General features: G+C 33.9%; 1 long non-coding RNA gene and 1 other non-coding gene across 2 annotated transcripts; both read left to right on the forward strand.

Annotated features, from left to right (window-relative positions):
* The first annotated feature begins 10,771 nt into the window (after positions 1–10,771).
* LOC132640874 (uncharacterized) lies at positions 10,772–12,905 on the forward strand. The gene is made up of 2 exons (XR_009582471.1): positions 10,772–10,974; positions 12,373–12,905. It is a non-coding gene; the product is annotated as an uncharacterized LOC132640874 (long non-coding RNA).
* Positions 11,334–11,466, forward strand: LOC132643126 (small nucleolar RNA snoR137). The gene has a single exon (XR_009583570.1). It is a non-coding gene; the product is annotated as a small nucleolar RNA snoR137 (small nucleolar RNA).
* Positions 12,906–21,572: the final 8,667 nt, after the last annotated feature.

Genomic DNA, 21,572 nt, shown 5'->3' on the forward strand with positions numbered 1-21,572 from the left:
CTGTGCCCCTCTGTCCGTAATAATAGCTAAAGGAACTCCATGGAGTCGCACAATTTCCTTTAGATATAACCGGGCATAATCTTCCGCCGAGTACGTAGTTCTGACTAGGAGGAAATGAGCTGATTTCGTGAGCCTGTCCACGATCACCCATATAGAATCACACTTCCCTCGTGAACGGGGTAATCCTACAACAAAATCCATATTGATGGTTTCCCATTTCCACATAGGGATTTCCATGGCTTGTAACAACCCTCCTGGCTTCTGATGTTCTGCTTTTACCTGCTGGCAATTTGGGCATTGCGCTACAAATTCTGCTACATCCCTCTTCATGCCATCCCACCAGTATATTAGTTTGAGGTCATGATACATCTTAGTTGCACCTGGATGGATAGAATACCGGGAATGATGTGCTTCCTCTAAGATCCGTTGGCGCAAATTTGCCACATCCGGCACACATAGCCTGCCTTGATATCGTAGAACTCCATCCATGGAAACTTCAAATGGAGACTTTTCCTTCTCACAAGATAGGTCTCGGTAACGGCTTAGTTGAGAATCTTCATGTTGCCGTTCCTTCACTTCTGCATTTAAAGATGAAAATGTGGGGTCATTAATGCTGATACTTGCTTTACTCGAATCAATTGCACGCACTCCAAGTTTGGCTAATCGATAAAGCTCACGGACCATTTCTTCCTTGTCTGAGGGAATTCCACATAAACTACCCATTGATCGACGGCTAAGCGCGTCGGCTACCACATTTGCTTTTCCGGGGTGATACAGGATATTTACATCATAGTCCTTCAACAATTCTAACCACCGTCTCTGTCGCAGATTCAACTCCTTCTGCTTAAAGATGTGTTGGAGACTCTTGTGATCCGTATATATATCGACGTGCACTCCATACAAGTAATGCCTCCATATTTTCAAAGCATGAATAACTGCAGCCAATTCAAGATCATGAGTTGGGTAATTATGTTCATGTTTACGCAGTTGTCTCGAGGCATATGCAATAACCTTGCCATGCTGCATTAATACACATCCTAATCCCATGCCGGAAGCATCACAATATACCACATAGCCATCTGGTCCTTCGGGAAGTGTTAACACTGGGGCGGAAGTCAACCTGCCTTTCAATTCTTGGAAACTGTGCTCACAAGCGTCGTTCCATTGAAATTTTGCCGACTTTTGAGTTAACTTCGTCAAGGGAGTTGAAATGGAGGAAAACCCCTCTACGAATCTCCTATAGTATCCTGCCAAACCCAGGAAACTACGAACTTCTGTCGGTGTCGTAGGCCTTGGCCAAGTCTTCACAGCCTCAATTTTTTGAGTGTCGACTCGGATGCCATCACCTGAAATAATATGGCCTAAAAATGCCACAGATTTAAGCCAAAACTCTCACTTTGAGAACTTTGCATATAATTCTCGGGCTCGGAGAACGCCAAGGATAATCCTTAAATGATCTGCATGTTCTGATTCTGTGCGAGAATATACCAAGATGTCATCGATGAATACTATCATGAAGAGATCTAAAAATGGTCTGAACACATTATTCATCAAGTTCATGAACACTGCCGGGGCATTCGTTAACCCGAACGACATTACTCGGAACTCATAATGGCCATATCTCGTCCTGAAGGCAGTCTTGGGGATATCTGCTTCCCTGATTCTCACCTGATGATAACCCGATCGCAAATCTATCTTGGAGAACCATTTAGCGCCTTGCAATTGATCAAACAAATCATCAATTCTGGGAAGAGGGTATCTATTCTTTACTGTCACCTTATTCAATTGCCTGTAGTCGATACACATTCGCAGAGATCCATCTTTCTTCTTTACGAACAAGACTGGTGCTCCCCATGGCGATGAACTAGACCTTATAAACCCTTTCTCGAGTAGATCCTTTAACTGTACCTTTAATTCCTTCAACTCTGCTGGTGCCATTCGGTACGGAGGAATAGAAATAGGCTCGGTGTCAGGTAATACATCGATAGCGAAATCAATCTCCCTTTCTGGAGGAAGACCTGGGAGTTCATCTGGGAATACGTCTGGAAATTCGTTTACCACCGGAACTGTTTGAAAAGTTGGCGGCTCTGCCTCGATATCATGAACTCGAACTAGATGAGAAATGTAACCCTTTGCTATCATCTTCCTCGCCTTAAGGTAGGAAATAAACCTACCCTTTGGGGATGCAGTGTTACCTTTCCATTCAAGTACGGGTTCTCCCGGAAATTGGAATCGGACCACTTTCGTCCAGCAATCAACATTAGCATAGCATGACGCCAACCAGTCCATACCCATAATTACATCGAAATCGACCATTTCTAACTCAATCAAATCGGCTCTAGTCTGGCGGTCACACATAACAACGACACAATTTTTGTATACTTGTTTTGCTATCACGGGTTCACTAACCGGAGTAAGTACCTCAAAGGGCTTAATTGACTCAGGCCTCGCCCTAATGCAACCAACAACATATGGAGTAATATAAGAGAAAGTAGAGCCTGGATCAATCAAGGCATACACGTCACGGGAAAATATAGTCAATGTACCTGTGACAACATTTGGGGAGGACTCAAGATCCTGTCGCCCGGCTAAAGCATATACGCGGGGCTGAACAGCACCTGAAGTGGATACTCCCCCTCTACCTCTGCCTCTACCTGCTGTAGTCTAAGAAGTCTGTGCTGTCGGGCGTGCTGAAGAAGAACCCACTGCTGAACCTGTGGGCTGAGTCCCCGCTCTGCCTCTCGCGGAAGGACAATCTCTCATAAGGTGACCAACCTGCCCGCAGGCGTAACATGCATCTGAACCCTGAAGACACTGCCCAGAATGCAATTTACCGCACTGACTGCACCGCGGTACTGGAGGTCTCCGCTGACTGAAATCTCCCCTGAACTGGGAATCTGAGGCTCTCGAACTCTGGCCCTGTCCTGGCTGAAAAGAACGATCAACCCTCCTATCTGGGAACCTAGAAGGGGCACTGGTCGCTGACTGACCTAAGTGCCTAGAATGCATCTGCCTCGACCCCCCTCTATATTCGCTACTTGCTCCCATCAATCTAGCCCTTTTTCCTTGTCTCCTGTCACTGTCATAATCACTTCTCTGTAATTGTCGTCGTTCCTCAAGATTCTGTGCAGGGGCCTGTATTCGGGAAATATCCATCCCATCTTGCAAAGAGGCCGTCAAGCATTCTCTGAACAAATGTGGCCCCAAACCACTCACGAATCTGTGCACATGATCGCCCATATCAGCTACTATACTCGGAGCATACCTAGCCAGAGAATTGAATTGTATACTATACTCTCGGGCACTCATGTTCCCTTGTTTCAAATTCAGGAACCTGTCTGCTCTAGCTCGGCGAGTCTCGGGTGGCAAGTAATGACGAACAAAAGCATCCGCAAATTCTTGCCAAACCGGAGGGGGTGCATTTTCTCCCCTTGATGCCATCCAGTTGTTATACCATAGCACCGCCACATCGTGGAGTCTATAAGAAGCCAACTCTACGGATTCTGTCTCGGAAGCATGAATAATCTTTAGGGTTCTCATCATATCATCAATAAAGTTTTGCGGGTCTTCATCCGGCTTAGACCCAAAGAACTCCGGGGGATTTAGAGTCATGAAATCACGGGCTTTTGTACTAGCTGAACGATCACTCGGGCCCGCACTTTGTTGTTGTGCCTGGGCGGCAACCAACTGAGTCAATAAGTGTATTTCCTCGGTCACTTGTTAACCCAAAGCAACTGGTGGAGGAACCGGAGCCGAGGCTCCTCCTTGCCCTTCTACATTAGGCAGTGCCTCATTTTGGGATTCACCCTCTTCCACATTCGCCGGAGGCTCTCTTTCTGCTCGTTTCTGTGTCGTAGCTTTGCCCTTCTGGGCAGTTGTAGCTTTCCCCTTTGGCGGCATTCTGAAATCATAACACACTTTTAGAAGAGAATAAAATCCTACACACGGCTCTATCGCACGATCTCTGAAAAGAAAGATGGTCATTTTCCTAAATGCCATGTAGCCTCCTGTTTATTGATGCGGCGCGCTACACACCATAAACAAGACTCTACTGGACACGGCTCATAGACACTTCCTAGGACTGAACTGCTCTGATACCACTTTTGTCACGACCCGGCTAGGGGCCGCGACGGGTACCCGAGGCTAACCACCGAGCACCGCTCTTCTTAATACTCAATTACTCATTAAATACTTCTTTCAGAATTTATAGACGAAACATGTGAAAATCATACTTTACAAGAAACATACTTGCTTTACATACATTTGCCATACGGCTATCAAGATAGTATATACATATAGTAATATCTTGTGGAACCATCTAACCCACACTGCGCATCTACGAGCCTCTACTGACGTGCTATACAATGGACGGAACAAGACTCCGTCATGCCCCAAAATGGATATAGATATATGTACGTATACACAAAAGAAATCACAAGCACCTCCGAACAATAGAGTGCTCTCCACAGCTGACTTCCCCTATGGCTCTGGATCTAGCTCGTCTCCCTGTCTACCTGTGGGCATGAACACAGCGTCCAAAGAAAAGGACGTCAGTACGAACATTGTACTGAGTATAAGAGGCATAAATAATGAAGAGAGAAACAATAACAACCTAATGAACATCAAAGTGAACATGTGAAGCTGAATCATAATCATAGGAAGGATGATGCATGTTGTCTTACTCATACTCTTTATCATATCATGTATACATATCATGCAAGCTGCCCGTCCATGTCGGAACAGTGTGATCACCAATAATATAAGCCCGCGTCCAGGCCTCCCGCGTCCGGGGTACCATCTCATGCCGCCCACTAGTGGTGTCTGCCCATGCCCGAGAGGGTCATAGTGTATCCGTGTAGCCGCCCGCCGAAGCGGTGTCTGCCCGGCCAACTAGGCGCGGTGTAAATGCAATCATGACATGCTTAACATAAAATACTTATCATCATATACTTTTAAAACATGCTTATCTTATCATAATACATGCGTGAGCTCATGATCATTTGTACTCTACCGGGGTGACGTAAGGTCGTGATCCCCCGATCTCTTTATGGAGCAATTTCTGACATTCTGCCTCACCTCGAAGGAATTAGTACATGAGGTGAGTGTAGACAATGAGGACATAATCATCGCTTTAGCATTATCATATCATATCTATTAGCTCATGGAAAGAAGGGGATTTTATGCTATGGGATTCATGCCATTTGAAGAAAGGGACTAGCCTCACATACCTTGGTCGCTTAGCTAGAATACCGTTCACTTGCTCTTCTGAAATATCGCGTCGTTACCTTCATAAGGGAATTCGAATTATCGTTAGTTAGTGGGCTATAAGAACGCGTCGCTATTTTCTAAAGAAAATTGGGCAGCACTTCCTTTGTTTATTCTACTTTTCCCATCGTCTATATCAATTCCCAACATTCACAATAATACCCACAACATTACCACCAACAACCATCATTCATATCGACTCATCACATTTCACCATTTTCCTCCAATTTTTCCATAATTTCCTACCTAGCTTATCATCGTGTTTTCACACCTTTAATACTTATTTCATGGTAAAATCATCATTTCTATCATATTCATAACCTTAACACTTCAACTTATATGATTCAATTCCATCATCACTCAATGGTGGCACTATTCACCCATTTTTCTATGTCTTCCTACAATTCAAGCTTTTCCTATGTTTCTAACACTTAAATAACTTAATAAGGTCATGAAACATACCTTGGATGGTGATTGAACAACCCTTGAGTTGAAATGCTTCGCTCCAACAAAACCCTAGGTCCTCCTTCTAGGAATTTCTTGACTCAAATAATCCCTTTTGATGTGTTCTTGCACTAGGTTATGGTGAATTGATGAATTTGATCTTAGATTTCTACTTGTGTTCTTGGTTTGGGAGAGTGTAGAATATTCTAGAGAGAGAGAGGATCGTGTAGTAGAAAGTGGGAATGAAGAAAATGAGACTTGGATCATATTTTATAAAATTCAACTTCAGTCCCGATGTCATTATACGGTTCGTTATACGGTCCGTATAAATTTATACGGTCCGTATAACTGGCCGTAAAATGGACCCAGAGATCACCCCTTTCTGTAACCATTTGACGATCCATTTGACGGGCCGTATAATCGTTATACGATTCGTATAATTCACCGTAAAATCGACCTTCTTTCAACCTCATTCTGTGACACTTTGACGATTCATTTTACGGACCGTCAAACCGTTATACGGTCCGTATAGTACACCGTAAAACTCACCCTTCAGCCAGCCTCTTCTGTGACACTTCTACGGTCCGTATAATGGACTGTAAAACACTTTTACGGTCCGTATAATGGACCGTATACTCCCAGTTCACTGAAGCTTATTTTCTTGACTTGGTCTCATTTCCGATCCTTATGGAACCTTCGTAAAAGTTGTTCAACTCCTCGATACCAATCTACGGGACCTTATTACTTGCCTTCAAAATGCCACACACATATTTTATCCTTATTATCCTATTTTCCACATGCTAACGGAAAATTTCCGGGGTGTAACAGATGCATATTTCATGCTGGGTATCTAAATACAGTTCTTTGATTGCAGTTGCAATTGATGCGTGGCGATCAGAAAGAATTGATAGGTCTTTGTGCGTGCCAAACACTTTTTTCACGTGTCTGAAGAACCACCTGTAGGATTCATTATTCTCAGAAGTCTGCAATTCCAAATGCGAGAGGGAATATGTTGTTTTTGCCATCCTTTTCTACTGCTATGATGAGGACACCACAGTATTTTGATTTCAAGAAGGTTGCATCCACCATCATTACTGGTCTATAGTGTTTCCAACCCTCAATCGATGCTCCATAAGCGAAAAAAGCATACTTAAACTTATTGTCAGGGGTCCATTTGATATTAGAAACTGTTCCAGGATTTCTTAATTTCATTATGTGAAGATATTGCGGTAGAAGTCTGTAGTTATTTTCTGGGCTTCCTCTTATGACATCATAAGCGTGTTGGAGGGAACGCCATGCTTTGTGGTAACCAATGTACAACCCATATCTGCTTCTCATTTCTTCAATCACAAATTTGGGTGTTATCTCTTGTTGTGTATAGCGTACTAGGTCTGTAATGTACTCCGCTATGACTTTTGATGTTGCATTCCTCATGTCAGAGGTAATGAAATTTATTGAACAACTATGTCTCTTTTCAAAGTTAACTAGTTTGAAAAGTTCTGATCCTTTGAACCTTGAACTATGGAAAAGCCAATGCAGTTTGAGTCAACACATCTGATGTAATACCGTTGTTTTTCTACCTTGTAATTTTAATGACGTGTAATCGCAATGTTATTCATGCATTTTTTCACGACATCTTTGTCTTTGAATAAAATACCATTTCTATTTGATTAATGGATGCACTAGGTGTCAAAATTGGTGTTTCATTTTGTATCCTCTTCCTCTTTAGTGTCTTTCTTTTGTTGGATGATTGTATTTGTGTTTCTTCAATTGTCATGCTCAGAGTAAGTGATACAATATTCATTAGAATTGGATGCTTAGAAGGGTGTTGGTCATTGTTTACAAGTTGTTCAATGTTTGGTTATTGCCATTGTGGTTGCTCAAGTGTCTGGTTGGGAGTTACTATCTCACTCTGGTCATATGGAATAAGAGGCGGATCCAGAATTTAGAGGTTATGGGTGCCACTCTACTGTAAATGTAGACGTAGTGCAATTTACACAGGCCAATTAATAGAGTACACATTTGATCGGTTTGATCAACTTTGGATTGCGGTTCGGATTATTTGTCTTTTTTGTTTTACATAAACAAATTATTCCAAATATTAGATACAGTAGAAAAATTACGCTCTTATAGGTACATCAACTCAAGCTTACAAGCATAATTTTTACTATAACATAAAGAAAATTTCTTTTTTAAATCATCATGGACATGAACCAAGACTCAACATACTATTTTCTTTGCATTTTGTCAAACCATTTAAATAAAATAACATGTAAAGTTAAAGATACTAAACAACAACGGAAGAGAGCAGCAGGGAAAAAATTATTAAAATTTTGTTGAAGAGAGAGGAGAAGATTTGGGAGAAGAGAAAGAATTTTTTGGAAGAAGAAAATTATTTATTGTCTTGTTGATATTTTATACTTAAAATAAATAGGAAGAGAAATGGTACGAGTCCAGAGAAGATAAATAAAGACTTGTTAATTTGTTAAGTATATTACCAAATTACTGGGAGAGAACAAAGGAAGAAAAAAAAAGCAACAAAAATTAATGTAGCTTCAGGTGTTCGAACTGGCACCCCTGGGGAGGAAAACCAAGCGCCGAACCATTGGCACCACGGCATCAATTGTTATTCTGGGTGGCGCGATTGTGATTTATAGTATATCTTACAGATATATACATCCATATACATAGTTTCAACCGAGCGGTGGGGGTGGCGTGGCACTCCCACGCCACTACATAGATCCGCCCCTGTGTGGAATCCCAAGGTTCTATCCAATAGGGTTGTGTTGTTCGTCATCCAAGCCAACTTCAGACGTGTCTTCTTCATAAGCAATGCAGAGTTGTCTGTCAATTTCTTCTATGGTTTATCCTTCTGTTATTTGCACAAAGTCATTATAATGTTTTTGTAATGGGTTGTGCTCCGCATCAATTGTATTGAACTCTACTATGAAACGAAAATTTCTGAAGTTTTCATTGTTGTTGAGCAGGTACAAGCAAGTGTAAGGATCAATGTTGTTTGTTACACGCATCCCTTTAGATGTTTTCTCACTAGTGTCAAACCATATGTTGGCCTCTTTGTGCTGAGTATCTTGTGTATGCCCCTCAAATATCTGTCGAGTGAATTGTTGAAAAGTTACACCATCGTTGACAAGTATTAGCTTGGTTTCATGATTGACATAATTGTAGGCGGCGCCTCATTTGCCGTTGAAGGCTATGTAGATGCAGCTTGGTGCCATTTTTTGTTGAACTTCGTACATAAAGAGAGATGCATTTGAGAAAAAATTAAAATGCAATGTATTTAAGTTGTTCTTTTTGAAAATTTAAGTTCTGCCCTTCCCAGCAGACTTTGTATGTAAAGTCATGACGTATGCTTCAAACGGCATAACCTACCATTTTGTAAACAGAAGTTCTGCCCCTCCCGGCATACTTCAAAAACAGAGTAACTGTTTTTACTAAAAACAAAAACGATAACAAAAAACTGACTCTTCTTCCAAATAATCCTAATAGGTGCAACAGTTATTTCCAATTCAAAATGTATTAATTGTTTTGTTTTTTAAAAAAAAAAAAAAAAAGATGAAGTGGAAACTGAAAAAACTGCCTGTGTTTTTCTCAATAATTGTGTTACGCTAATTCAAAAATGCAGTAACTGTTTTTGGTTTTTTTTTTTTTTTTTAAAAAAAGAAACTGAAAAACCTCCTCTATCCTCATCCAATTGAAATCAAATCTCTGCAACAGTTATTCCAATTTAAAATGGACTAATTTATCCTTCTATATAAACCAACACAACTTTTGGAAGAAGGAAAAAAATACTTTACATTCTGAAAACCAAATATAATCACATACAAAATGAACCAAAATCAACATATTGTACATGCTAATGGTGGCCATGAGCAAGCACATGAACATGCTCATCTTCATAACCAAATCCATCCTAATATTGCAAATCTGCAAATTACTCAAGAAATTGCTGATATCAAAAGAGACATAGATTTTCTGAGGGCTCTTTACGGTGCTCTAAGTAGAGAAAATGATGATCTACGAAGAGAATTACGATTTATAAGGCAGAGGCTATTCTAGCACAATGGTCAAATTGACGATGGGGCAATTTGGAATGGGTACACATGAACTTAGAACTGATGATGGTAGCTTCGTACTTATGAAGTTAGGATTTTATGTTTTGTGGACATGTATATTAATGAAGTTTAAGTTACTTTAGTTTTGTAGAAGTTTACTTTATTGACTTCTAACCAGAACTTTTGTCTTCTCCAGCATACTTGTTCAGAACTTTGTCTGTAACGGCATACTCTACTCTTTTGTAAATTGAACTTTTGCCTCCTCCGGCATAAGTACTTTTTGTTTTGCTTATGATAATGAACTTTGCCTCTAACGACATACTTTACTCTTTAATAAATTGAATTTTTGCCTCGTCCAGCATACTTGTTCAAAAGTTGTTCAGAGTTTCCCTTAATTCAAGTTTAAATCGATGAACGTATAAACTAATTAAAATCAGAACAAAGCAATAAATCAACCAATGTGGAATCTCAACTGTATTTATTTTATTTTGCTGAGTAAATTTATCAGCCAATTCACGATCAATTATATTTTGCTGAGTAAATTTATCATGCGCAATGTGCAATCTCAACTGTATATCAGTTGTTTCCTAATAATCAAGTCATAGAAGATGATTTTTTTTCTTTTCAAATATTAAGAAATCTAAACTCAATAAAATCATTAAATTGAGTTGAATTACGCTATATACCTTTACTGATGTTATAGCAGCAAAATCAATGGAGAAATCTGGCTTAAAACAACGATTTGAACAATTTGAAAAATTGGGAATGAAGGTTGGGTTAATGATATGAAAGAAGGATTCGAACAAAGGTAGGTTTCTCTTAGGCTTTTATATGTAACGGTTAGGGATAATAAAGTCTTTTTATTATGGTGTTTTTGCTCGGAAGGGCAATAGTTAAAGACCACCATTTTGAGGGCCAAAATATAAAGACCAGCCCAAAAGAGGAACATTCGCGCCAATTGCCCTGAAAATTTTACTGAAATTATACATTGTTTGGACCATTTTGGTCAACTGAGTTTGTAGATAGTTATTTGGGCCAGTTTTAACCTGCCCCATTTTGACAACATATAGCCCAAGGCCCAGACATTTCATGATAACTAGGGTTTCATCCTAAGCTGTTCTACTTTATTTAAGCGATGCAAAGCTATAGTTTCAAATAGGGCAATACTCTGAAAATCCTCGAGCCAACTAAGGTAGCTGTTCTCTTTTTCTTTTCTTTTTTAATTCGTTTTTTCATTTTTATCTTATTATACTTGTGACTGGAAAGTTGGAAATTTAGGTTTATGAAAATTTGTCAAATTGCTTAACGAGGCGTTGCGTGCATTGATTTACTAATATTCAATGGACGTGTCAAGGGAAGCATAGATTAAAGTCAATGCCAACTAGTTTTATTTATAGTGAACTGATTCTCTGTCAGTTTGCCAAGTTGTTGGATTGTTACATGTTAATCTGAAATTTATCATAGAAAAAAGATCAAAATTTATTTTTCAGAACCTTTTGAAATCCCTTTTGCTTGCTGTTTTTTTTTTTTTTTGGTTACTATTAAAAAAGTGTTGCTTCTTATGGTGAACTCTCTTTTCAAAAGTGAGGGATGTTCAAGTTTCCGAAGCATAAATTAAATTGCCAGTATTAAACAGCGTGGTGCACTTTTAATTGCATCTTGCTACCTGTCTCCTGCTACATTTATCTTGTTGCTAATTGCTACCAATTTCTTTTTTTAATTAGTGTCTTATTTTTTTGGTCTTTTGTTGTTGCCAAGTGACTTTACTTAATAATTAATCTAGGTGATTTAATTGGCACTATGTTTTATTTTTGGATTTTGGATGAAGAGGTTTCAGTTGTTTTATATTGGCATGATTAACTTAATTTGGTCAATGTATTTGAATTTGTAGGTCTGAGATAATCCCTGAAAAGATATTGGCGAGATTGACAAAAAAGAAATAATTATCAATTGAACCGTAAAAAGTTACTGCATTCTGTGGATTTTTAGGGTGTCTCACAAAGTCTCCCTTCAGTCCAAAAATAAGTGGAATTTTAGAAAAAAAATTATCTAAAATAAATGATTTTTTTCAAAAGTCTAGAAAAGTTGTGAATTGACTATTTTCTAAGTTACCCAACTTAGGCATCTCCAACCCATTGCACCATTTTTTGCACTAAAATGATGCAAACACCAAAATGGTGCAAATTAATTTTCAACCCATTGCATCATTTTTTGCAACAAAAAAGAATATTCCTTTTATATTCTTCTCTCTTTTATATTATATTATTTTCTTTTGTGAGTATTTATTTGGTAAATTTTTATACTTTATGTGTATATATTTACTTACAGTTTTTCTTCAATTTTTTTTAAAAATATTGCAGATTAATCAAGCAAAATGTTTACTTATGCAAGATTCGAACTATAAAAAAAGTTTTAAATTTGATCATGTGGGATATGATGAAGGATTTTGAGAAGTTTAAAGATAAAAAAGTTTGAAAGCAAGGCTTTTCTTATATATCATTGGAGTCTGAGACTCTTACTCCTGATTTACCTCTAGTATCATCTCCTAACTTATCATCATTTTCACTAAATTTGAATGAGTATGTTGCAGGTGATTCCACGTCATCACAACGACCTATTGGGGTGAAGAAAGCAAAATTGAAGAGAAAAATCGAAGAAGGTTTTTCATCTGCTATGTAAATGGTCCAATCAGAAAATAATCGGCTTGTTGAGTTGTTGGCAAAGTTAGGTGCAGACAGGCAGCGAGATTTGGAGATGAAAGATAGAGCTTTGAAACTAAAAGAATTTAAAGAAGAAAATAAAATTTTATTGTCAAATTTAAATTCTATTGGTGATTCAAATATTCGTGAATTTATTTGACAAGAACAAAAACGAATAATGTATAAAAGAAGTTTAACAATTTCAACAGTCACAACCACAACCATCCTCTGCCCCGTACACTTAACATTTTAATGATATTGGTGGATCTGGAAATGACCTACCAGAGTATTAAATTATTGTTATAATTTTCTAAATTATTATGTTGTTTAATGTATTGAACATTGTTATGTTATTGATCATTGTGTTGTTATTGAACATTATGTTATAATTGTGTTATATATTCGAAATTATTATGTTATTGAACATTGTGTTATTTATTAACAATATATTATATTTTATATTTGCACTTTTCATTTTTGTAATGGTTATATTTTTTAATACAATTATAACTTATAATAAAATTAACTTACAATTTTATATAAAATAATATATATGAAAATTAATTTATAAAACTTACACTCCAAAATTAAGATGTAAAATTATTATTATAAGATATTACATAAAAAATCATTAGGTATATTAGGAATCTAAAATTATAAATTAAAATTTATAATATGTTAAATTAAAAGTGTTATATAATAAAAAAATATTAATGAATAGTAATGGTGTAGATGAATAGGTATATTAGGAATCTAAATGTAAAAATTAAAATTTATAATATGTTAAATTAAAAGTGTTATATAATAAAAAAATAATAAATTATTAATGAATAGTAATGGTGCAATGAATAGTGTTGCACAAAATTTGTTGCAACATTATTCATGCATCAAAATAGTGTAAAAAATAGTGTAAGGTTGGAGCTTTAAAACATCATTTTTTACACCAAAATAGTAATTGGTGCAAAAAATAGTGCAAGGTTGGAGATGGCCTTACCATGAATATTTTTGACATCTCAAGCTTATTTTCACTTTTAAGAAAAGTCTGGAGAGCAATAGTTAATGTTGTCAAATGACCTTCATTGGTGTAAGTAATTAACTCTTCTAAGGCACACGTGGGAGTAAGTTACTACACTAATAAAATGGTCATTTAATAATATTATTCTTTTATTTTCCTCAAATTTTCTTAGTGTAAATTTTAAAAAAGTAAACCTCTTTTAGTATTATTTATTTTGTATAAAAAAATATATTAAAAATACACATTTTGAATTATAGGGAGTAACAAATATAATAAGTAGATGCGAAAGTCGTTAAGCAACCAATATGAGAGAGTAGTGTTATTTGTTCCAAAGAAGTTTGTCGAAAATGTTCAAACTCGCGCATAATAACAAACCATACTTGTCCCTGTCCAGTAAATTAACCCTTTCAAGAAAAAAAAAATATGATTTCAAATTTGAATTTTATTCTCTTTCTTACCATTTTTGGAGCGAAACCAAAAATACTTTTTGATGCATGCACATGCTTGAAAAATTTAAATAAATTTTGTTTTCCTCCATAAAAGTTAAAAGAGAATGAAATTTAAATTTGAATTTTTTTTTACTAATTTATATTATATTAAAAGTGTGAAGGGCCTTAGAAATGTTAATTGAACTTTTTGCCCTTCATTAAAAGACTATACAATAGACAAAATCGTCATTTACTATTTTTTTAATATTAAATAAGTATAATTTTATACACCAAAACTATTTAGGACTTTTTAAAGAGTTTGAAATCAATTGATAATGGAATTTCGATAAATACGTTTTACTATTTTTTTAATATTAAATAAGTATAATTTTATACACCAAAACTATTTAGGACTTTTTAAAGAGTTTGAAATCAATTGATAATGGAATTTCGATAAATACGTTTTACTATTTTTTTAATATTAAATAAGTATAATTTTATACACCAAAACTCTTTAGGACTTTTTAAAGAATTTGAAATCAATTGATAATGGAATTTCCATAAATACGTAATTGAATTTGAGATCTTCTAAATAACCTAATACTTATTTATAAAAACCCTAACACCTACAATCCGTAATTGCCTTCATGTGCACGGTAGGTTTCTCCTGCCTCCTCTTTTCTCTCTGTTCTTACGTTTTTGGCCAATATTATCGTTCTATATTTGATTCATTCTATTCAATGTTTAATAATTTGATTTACAACAATTAATGAATGTTAAATTTGTGTCTTTATGAGTATGCAGTATCTTTTGTCTTTTAATGAGTATATGGTTAATATTTGTTGATGGCATACATTTACCGTCAATTTAAGTTCATTGTTTTAAGTGTTTTTTGGTTTTAACTCTGTACTAATTGTGGGATTTTAATATGTGGTTTGTGTGGCTTTGAGTTTCTTTTCTTTTTCCTTTTGTAGGATACATATTCTCACGAGAGCGAATGACTTTTGACAGATTTTAATAGGTTAGATTTGTGTCTTACACATTATCTTTTTTCTTTTAATGAGTATATGGTTATTTTCATACCAACAATATGTGCAGCATAGTACCTTTTAAATTGACAGTTTTATTTTTGGATCTCTTTCGTGGTTCACTATACTTTAATTTTTTCTTATTTAGGTTAGGTTGTGAATTCTGATTTCAAATTGCAGACGAAACAAAGAAATCTTTTAAATTAACTAAGACTTGGTTATTTAATCCTTCCTTACTTGAATTATGTAAAATTTTATAAATAATTAAATTTTTACCTTAAATAAATCATCTTCTTATTTGAACAAATAGCTAAATTTGACAAAGACATGCAATTTTCCAAATGTATATTTGCAAAAAAGTTGAACTTCAGTGATTTTATCATCGTTTGCGATATAGAAGCTATTAAATCATATTGAGTTCTCCATTTTTTTGTTTTCCAGTTATTCAGTTCTCTATTAGATCACTAAAATACATCATACAGTAACTTTTTTACTCTTTTATTAAAATATTTCTTAACACAATGTTCTTTTTATTTTTATTTTGTAACTAGAGAATGTTTTAGGATATGTATTGGTTAAAGTTAGAAGAAAAGAGTGATGTGATAAATAGTCATGTAATTATTATTTTTAAGATATTAGAAATAGATATTATTTCCCCCCCAAAATCTACGACTTCTTTTCCTGCCTTTTAAGATTAAAAATTTTTTTTCTTTCCATCTATATAGAAAATTTCGCCACTTTCCCTTCCTTGTAGATTTCGGAGGTATGTTTCCTCATGTTTATGTATTCTTTTTTTAATTAAATTAAAACAGAAACTTCCCCATAAAATGGAATAACACTTTTGCAAGAGAAAGTAAAAAAGTGAAAATATTTTTAAAAGAATTAAATTAGGAAAGTTCATATAAAATTATTATGGAATAAAATTATAATTATTTGAAATTTAGGATGAACTAATATCGAGAATTTGAATTAGTACAAAATAAGTTATTTCCTTTGGTATTGCAAACAAATAATTAAAATTTTGAATTAACTAATTAGCAAAAGAATCCAATTTTATTGTTTTTCAAATTAGTAAATTTTTAGTGTTATTGAAAAATTTCTTAAGTATATAAATTTGTTAAATAAGAAAAATCCAAATGGTGAAAGAAATTAGAAATAAACCAAAATCGATTATGGTATAATGTTAAATGTCAAATTGCTACAATGCAAATGTAAAAGGATGAAATGGCAGAAAACAAAAAATATATTCTAAATGAATTGTTATTATTTTTTTATACATTAAGTTATCTCACTGCTAAATAAATATGATTTTTGACAGAAAGTTAAATAGTAAATTTGTTACTAATCCTATTAAGCGATGATTTAGCGACAGACTAACGATGAAGTTTGTGTCTAAGTTCAACTTTTTTCCCTATAGTGTTTGTTGTCAAATAAGGTACGCGCGTAAATTCTTTTAATATGTATCTTTTTTTTTGGAGTTTTTTAATCTGTTGTTAACATATGTTTACCGTCAATTTAAATTTGGCGATACTAAAATTTTGGTTTTTGCCTCTCTTTTTTCCCTTTAGTATACAGATACTCACAAGAGCAAATGACTTTTTACGGATTTTAATAGGCACACTGTGTTCTAACCACTGTCTGCATCTATTTTCTTTTCTATGTAATATGTATCTTCTTTGGAGTTTCTTTTATTTATTGTTGACATACGTTTACCATCAATTTAAGTCCATTGGTTTAAGTGTTTTTTTGGTTTAATCATTGACCTAATTGTGTGATTTATTCTGAGTTTTGTGTGACTTTGAGGTTTATCCTTAATTTTACTTGAAATTGGTTCATATAATTGAACTTTGCCCTTCGTTAAAAGACTCTACAATAGACAAAATTGTCATTTATTATTTTCTCAAATTATTATTTAATATTTGAAATTATTCAGTACTTTGAAATTCTTTTACGTTTCGGTCAGAAATCCTAAACTTTAGGATTGACTAAAATTTTATTCTATATAAACCAAGTCCTTATATAATTATGTTTGGCCCGCATATGCTCATTACCAGTCAAGTAAATTGGCATTTTCAATATTAATCCATTTGTTGAACATGAGCCATTTCAGAGTTGTTTTTATCGCTCTACGAATATCATGAATTAACCATATCTTATTACATATTACATTACAAATATAACAAACATGATATTTTTCGTTTTTTTTTTCCAGTTTTTAATGTGTGGATAACCAAAAAGAGAAAATATGAGGCCTACTGATTGACCAGTTCATTGAACAAACCAAATAGGGGCACACTTCTATTTTGATTGAGAATTTACGTAATTTTTCTTAAAGAAAAAAAGAAAAGACAAATCATTGTGTATTACCAAAAAATATCGCTATAGAGTTCAAGTAAATTAGATTAGATATTTAAAATTTGAGATGAACTAATATTAAGATTTTGGGCCAATAAAAAATAAATCTTCTTTAATGTTGAGAACAAATAATTAAATTTTTAAATGGACTAATTAGCAAAATAGTATAATTCAATTTTTTGGAAATGACAAAATATAAAAATATAGTATCTTATTATACAACTTAGATGTAAAAAAATAATTTAAAACAGTTCACATAATATAATTTAAAAATATATTTCACACTAAATAAAATATTCATTTAGTTTTTTCCTAATATTTAGAACTTAAAAATTATTCAAAATTTTGATAATTAATAAGTCTTCCTATATTTGAAATGCATAGAAAATCCTAATAATTAGGACTTTAAGACTAATCAGGATTTTGTATATGTAATTTATAGGAGAGATGCCATACTATTTTATCCGATTGTATGTTAGGAATAGGATGAAAAGATGTGAAAACTTCAAAAATTGTTAGCTTTGTTTACATAAAAACTGTACCTTTATACGGAAGTTTAGATCATTAACGTCCATGTCTATGCAATAGTCAATAAGATAGTAGTAATTCTTAAGATTTATTTTCTGGCCATCTAGAAAAATTGGGAAAGCCCATGTGTAACGTTTTGCCATTTATATTGCAATAAAAGAGCACTACATATGTCAAACACTAAAGGTGATAAATCAAATTGTGAAAATAGCAAAAATAGCCTACAAAGAGGGGGTATGATAATGTAAGAGTAACTAATTTATATTATGAAATATTTTGAAAATAAGAGTAAGTTAATATTAATGCTTAAAAGTATTTAATTAATTCAAACAATCAAAGAATTTCGACAAAACAAAGATTTAATTATACAAATAAAAATCCATTTCTTGAATGTCCTAAGAAAAATATAGGTAATATCATTAATGGAAATTATAACTCAAAATTACATGTTTAATGTCCGTTGCTATTTCATATAATTTGATTTTTTTTACATAGAATTTTTAATTTATTGACTTGTGTAACGCACGTACGCTAAAACTAGTTATTAAATAAAAGAGCTACGTCTCATTTCTGGATTTGGATGAAGAGGCTGTTTTCATTTGCATGATGAACTTAATTGTTCATGTAATCTATTGCCAATTTGAAAAGTGATTTTGGACAAAGGCATGATTTTGGAGAGTGAACCTAATTTGAGGAGAATGAATGTGGAATTGACCTGCCTAGTTAAATGTAGGCATGCACTTATCACAGATTCAAGCTCAAAGTAGTCGAAAATGTTATACTAGTAATTAAAAGCTTATTTATCCTTATTTTAACTTTCAATTTAAAATAATCCCTAAAAGATATTGGCGAGATTGACAAAAAAGAAATAAGTAGTTTTTGTTATAAATATTATTTATTATTGTGATGTCTATCTTTTGAAGAAAATTTAGGATTTGTGACTTTAGAATTAAATACCATCTTCGGAAGCCTGGCGGTACCACCCGTTGCCGGAAATCAGCAACGGCTCACTGTAGGTGATTAGGTATGTTTTTAATCCTTCATGAGGTATGTGGCTCCTAATAAGTTATCTTATGTGGCAAAAGATAGAAATGGACTATACAGGTAATGTAATTTGAGCCCTTTTCTTACTCTTGATTTAGAGCCTGTTTGGATGGGCTTATAACTTATGGCTTATAAGCCAAAAGTCATAAGTTTAGGAATCCTAATTTATAGCTTTTGGCTTATTTTCCTTATTTTTGACTAAAACGGAAGCGATTAAAAACACTTTTTATTTTAACCAACACTACAAAAGTGCTCAAAAGCTATTTTGGCTTAAAAGCACCTAAAATTACCCAATCCAAATAGGCTCTTAGTGTTCTTATCAAAACTTGGTAAGTTACTATATATACATATTACTCCCTCCGGATCAAAAAAAAGTCCACTTAGCCTTTTTTTCGTGGATCAAAAAAAGAGTCCACTTAGCAAATCAAGAAAGAATTAACCTTGTTTTTCCATATTTGCCCCTATTAAGTGTTATATGATCAAATCTCAATGCCTATTTAATTAGGGGTAGTTTAATCAAATTACCTATTTTTATCTAGGAGTTAGTATTTTCTTAAGGGGTGAGCAAATGGCTAAGTGGACTCTTTTTTTTATCCAGAGGGAGTAGTATGCAAGCAGTAACTATTTTGATGGTTATTTTTACCATGACTATCCCAGTGATAAATTACGGAGTGGATAGCAATAATAATAACTCTTTTTGAACTCCAACATAGTTTTAAGGATATGTGTACAATCACCGGAAGTATATTTCATGTCTTCGTTAATCACTATAAGTGATAATATTTTCTCGTATTTATTATGATTATTCTGGAACACATGTTAGAGAAAAATTCTCTATATTATATATCATAAAAGAGATTCTAACTTATCACAATTTTATATGCTTAAGACACGCCCAACTATTTTCATTCCTGAAGAATGAGAACTTTTGATAAATGTTATAGGTACAAATCTATTTCCTAAAGTAAATGTGACTTTATATAGTAAAGATTATAAATCAAACGTGTTTCTTGATTGTGAATATATCCCGACTCACCTCCAGAAGAGGTACAATAATTGAGAAGAAACATTTTGAATATTCTAAGCTTTACTCCCAAAGTAGAAAACTTTGAGCTCTACTCCTGAAGTCGTACGACTCTGAATTCTACTCTCAAAATAGTAGAACTCTAAAATCTACTCGCGAAGTAGTAAAACTTTGAAATTTACTCCTGAAGAAGTACATATTTTGAAATCTACTCCTGAAATAGTAAGACTTTGAAATCTACTCGCGAAGTAGTAAAACGCTAAAACTTTACTCCTAAAGCAGAAAAAGGTTTGAAACATATATTGAAGCGGTATTTTCTTGTGATTGAAAGAAATAATGAGCTATTGAAAATTATGTATGAAGCTCGTCGAAATGATCAAGTTTCATTCCCTGAAGTGAATGAAGAAATACCACAACACAACTCCTGAAGAGATAAAATAACAAAGGATATAAATGTTATTGGTGGTATGAAGGTCATTCCTGCACGTTCTTGTCATACGTTGAATTATTAAATACTTTTATTATGTATTGTAGAATATTTTATGTTATAAACACATTAATATAATATGATTAGTTGTTATTATTTTTCCCGAAGGAAATAACAAATTCAAATATTTTTCTTGATCAAGGATGTAATAATTATGTGGTCGCACCTAAGATACAAAATATTCAGATGTTAATGGTGAATCTCCTTGAAAGAGATGTTTGAAATGCTGAAGTTCAGAATTTAATGTTTACCTTTCGTTATTTCTAAATTCACAATTGTTTTAAATCTTCATTTGGTTATTGTTTATTTTCATGACACCAATAGTGTCTAAATTTGCTTTCATGATACCAAAAGTATCTAAGCAATATTTGGTAGTACAAAATTAATGAAGGTCCAGAGGGGCCTAATTGTTTGTATATAAGGATCATGACGCCAGTAGTGTCCAAACAATATCTGATCGTGGAAAAAAATTGAAAGCTCCCAAAGGGTTTTTTTTATTATTATGACATTCATCATATATCGTAATATACAAAGTTGTTATGATAGAAATACAAGTTATAGTAAAACCGAAGTTTACTAAAGTAAATGGCTATCATATTGAAGCTACAAATGATTGGAGGATTAAATATTTTCAAAATCATAATTGGTAAGAAATATGTATGTGAATGGTTACCCTCTTTATTCTCCAAATTGTACTACACAAATATAAGCATGATGAATTCACCTGTTACGGTAAATCAGAAGTTTACTGGTACAAAAAACAAATCATGTCATAGTAAACCAGAAGTTTACTAAAAGAAATAGCACATGGCATGGTAAACTTGAAGTTTACTAGTATAAATAATTTTATTAGTCGGCATGAGCGGTTTGGCTATCCCGATTCAAACATGATGTGCAGATTGAGTATTTGACATATATTAAAAAGCTAGAAGATTCTTCAAGAATTTATATTTATTGTTTGTTCTCATGATAAGTTGATTATACTAGCTAATGTTGGGGTTGGATTCCCCAAATTCTAGAAAAATATAAAAGGTGAATATTGGCCCATTCACCTGTTATGTGATGTCTTAAATAGATGTATCGATAAGACGGTCACATGTGCGTTTATTTTCAATATAACATATGCAAAGTTACTTGCTCAAAATAATTGATTTAAGAGCACAATTTTCAGATTATGTAATG

Source organism: Lycium barbarum, chromosome 5, assembly GCF_019175385.1.
Source record: "Lycium barbarum isolate Lr01 chromosome 5, ASM1917538v2, whole genome shotgun sequence".
Taxonomy (NCBI): domain Eukaryota; kingdom Viridiplantae; phylum Streptophyta; class Magnoliopsida; order Solanales; family Solanaceae; genus Lycium; species Lycium barbarum.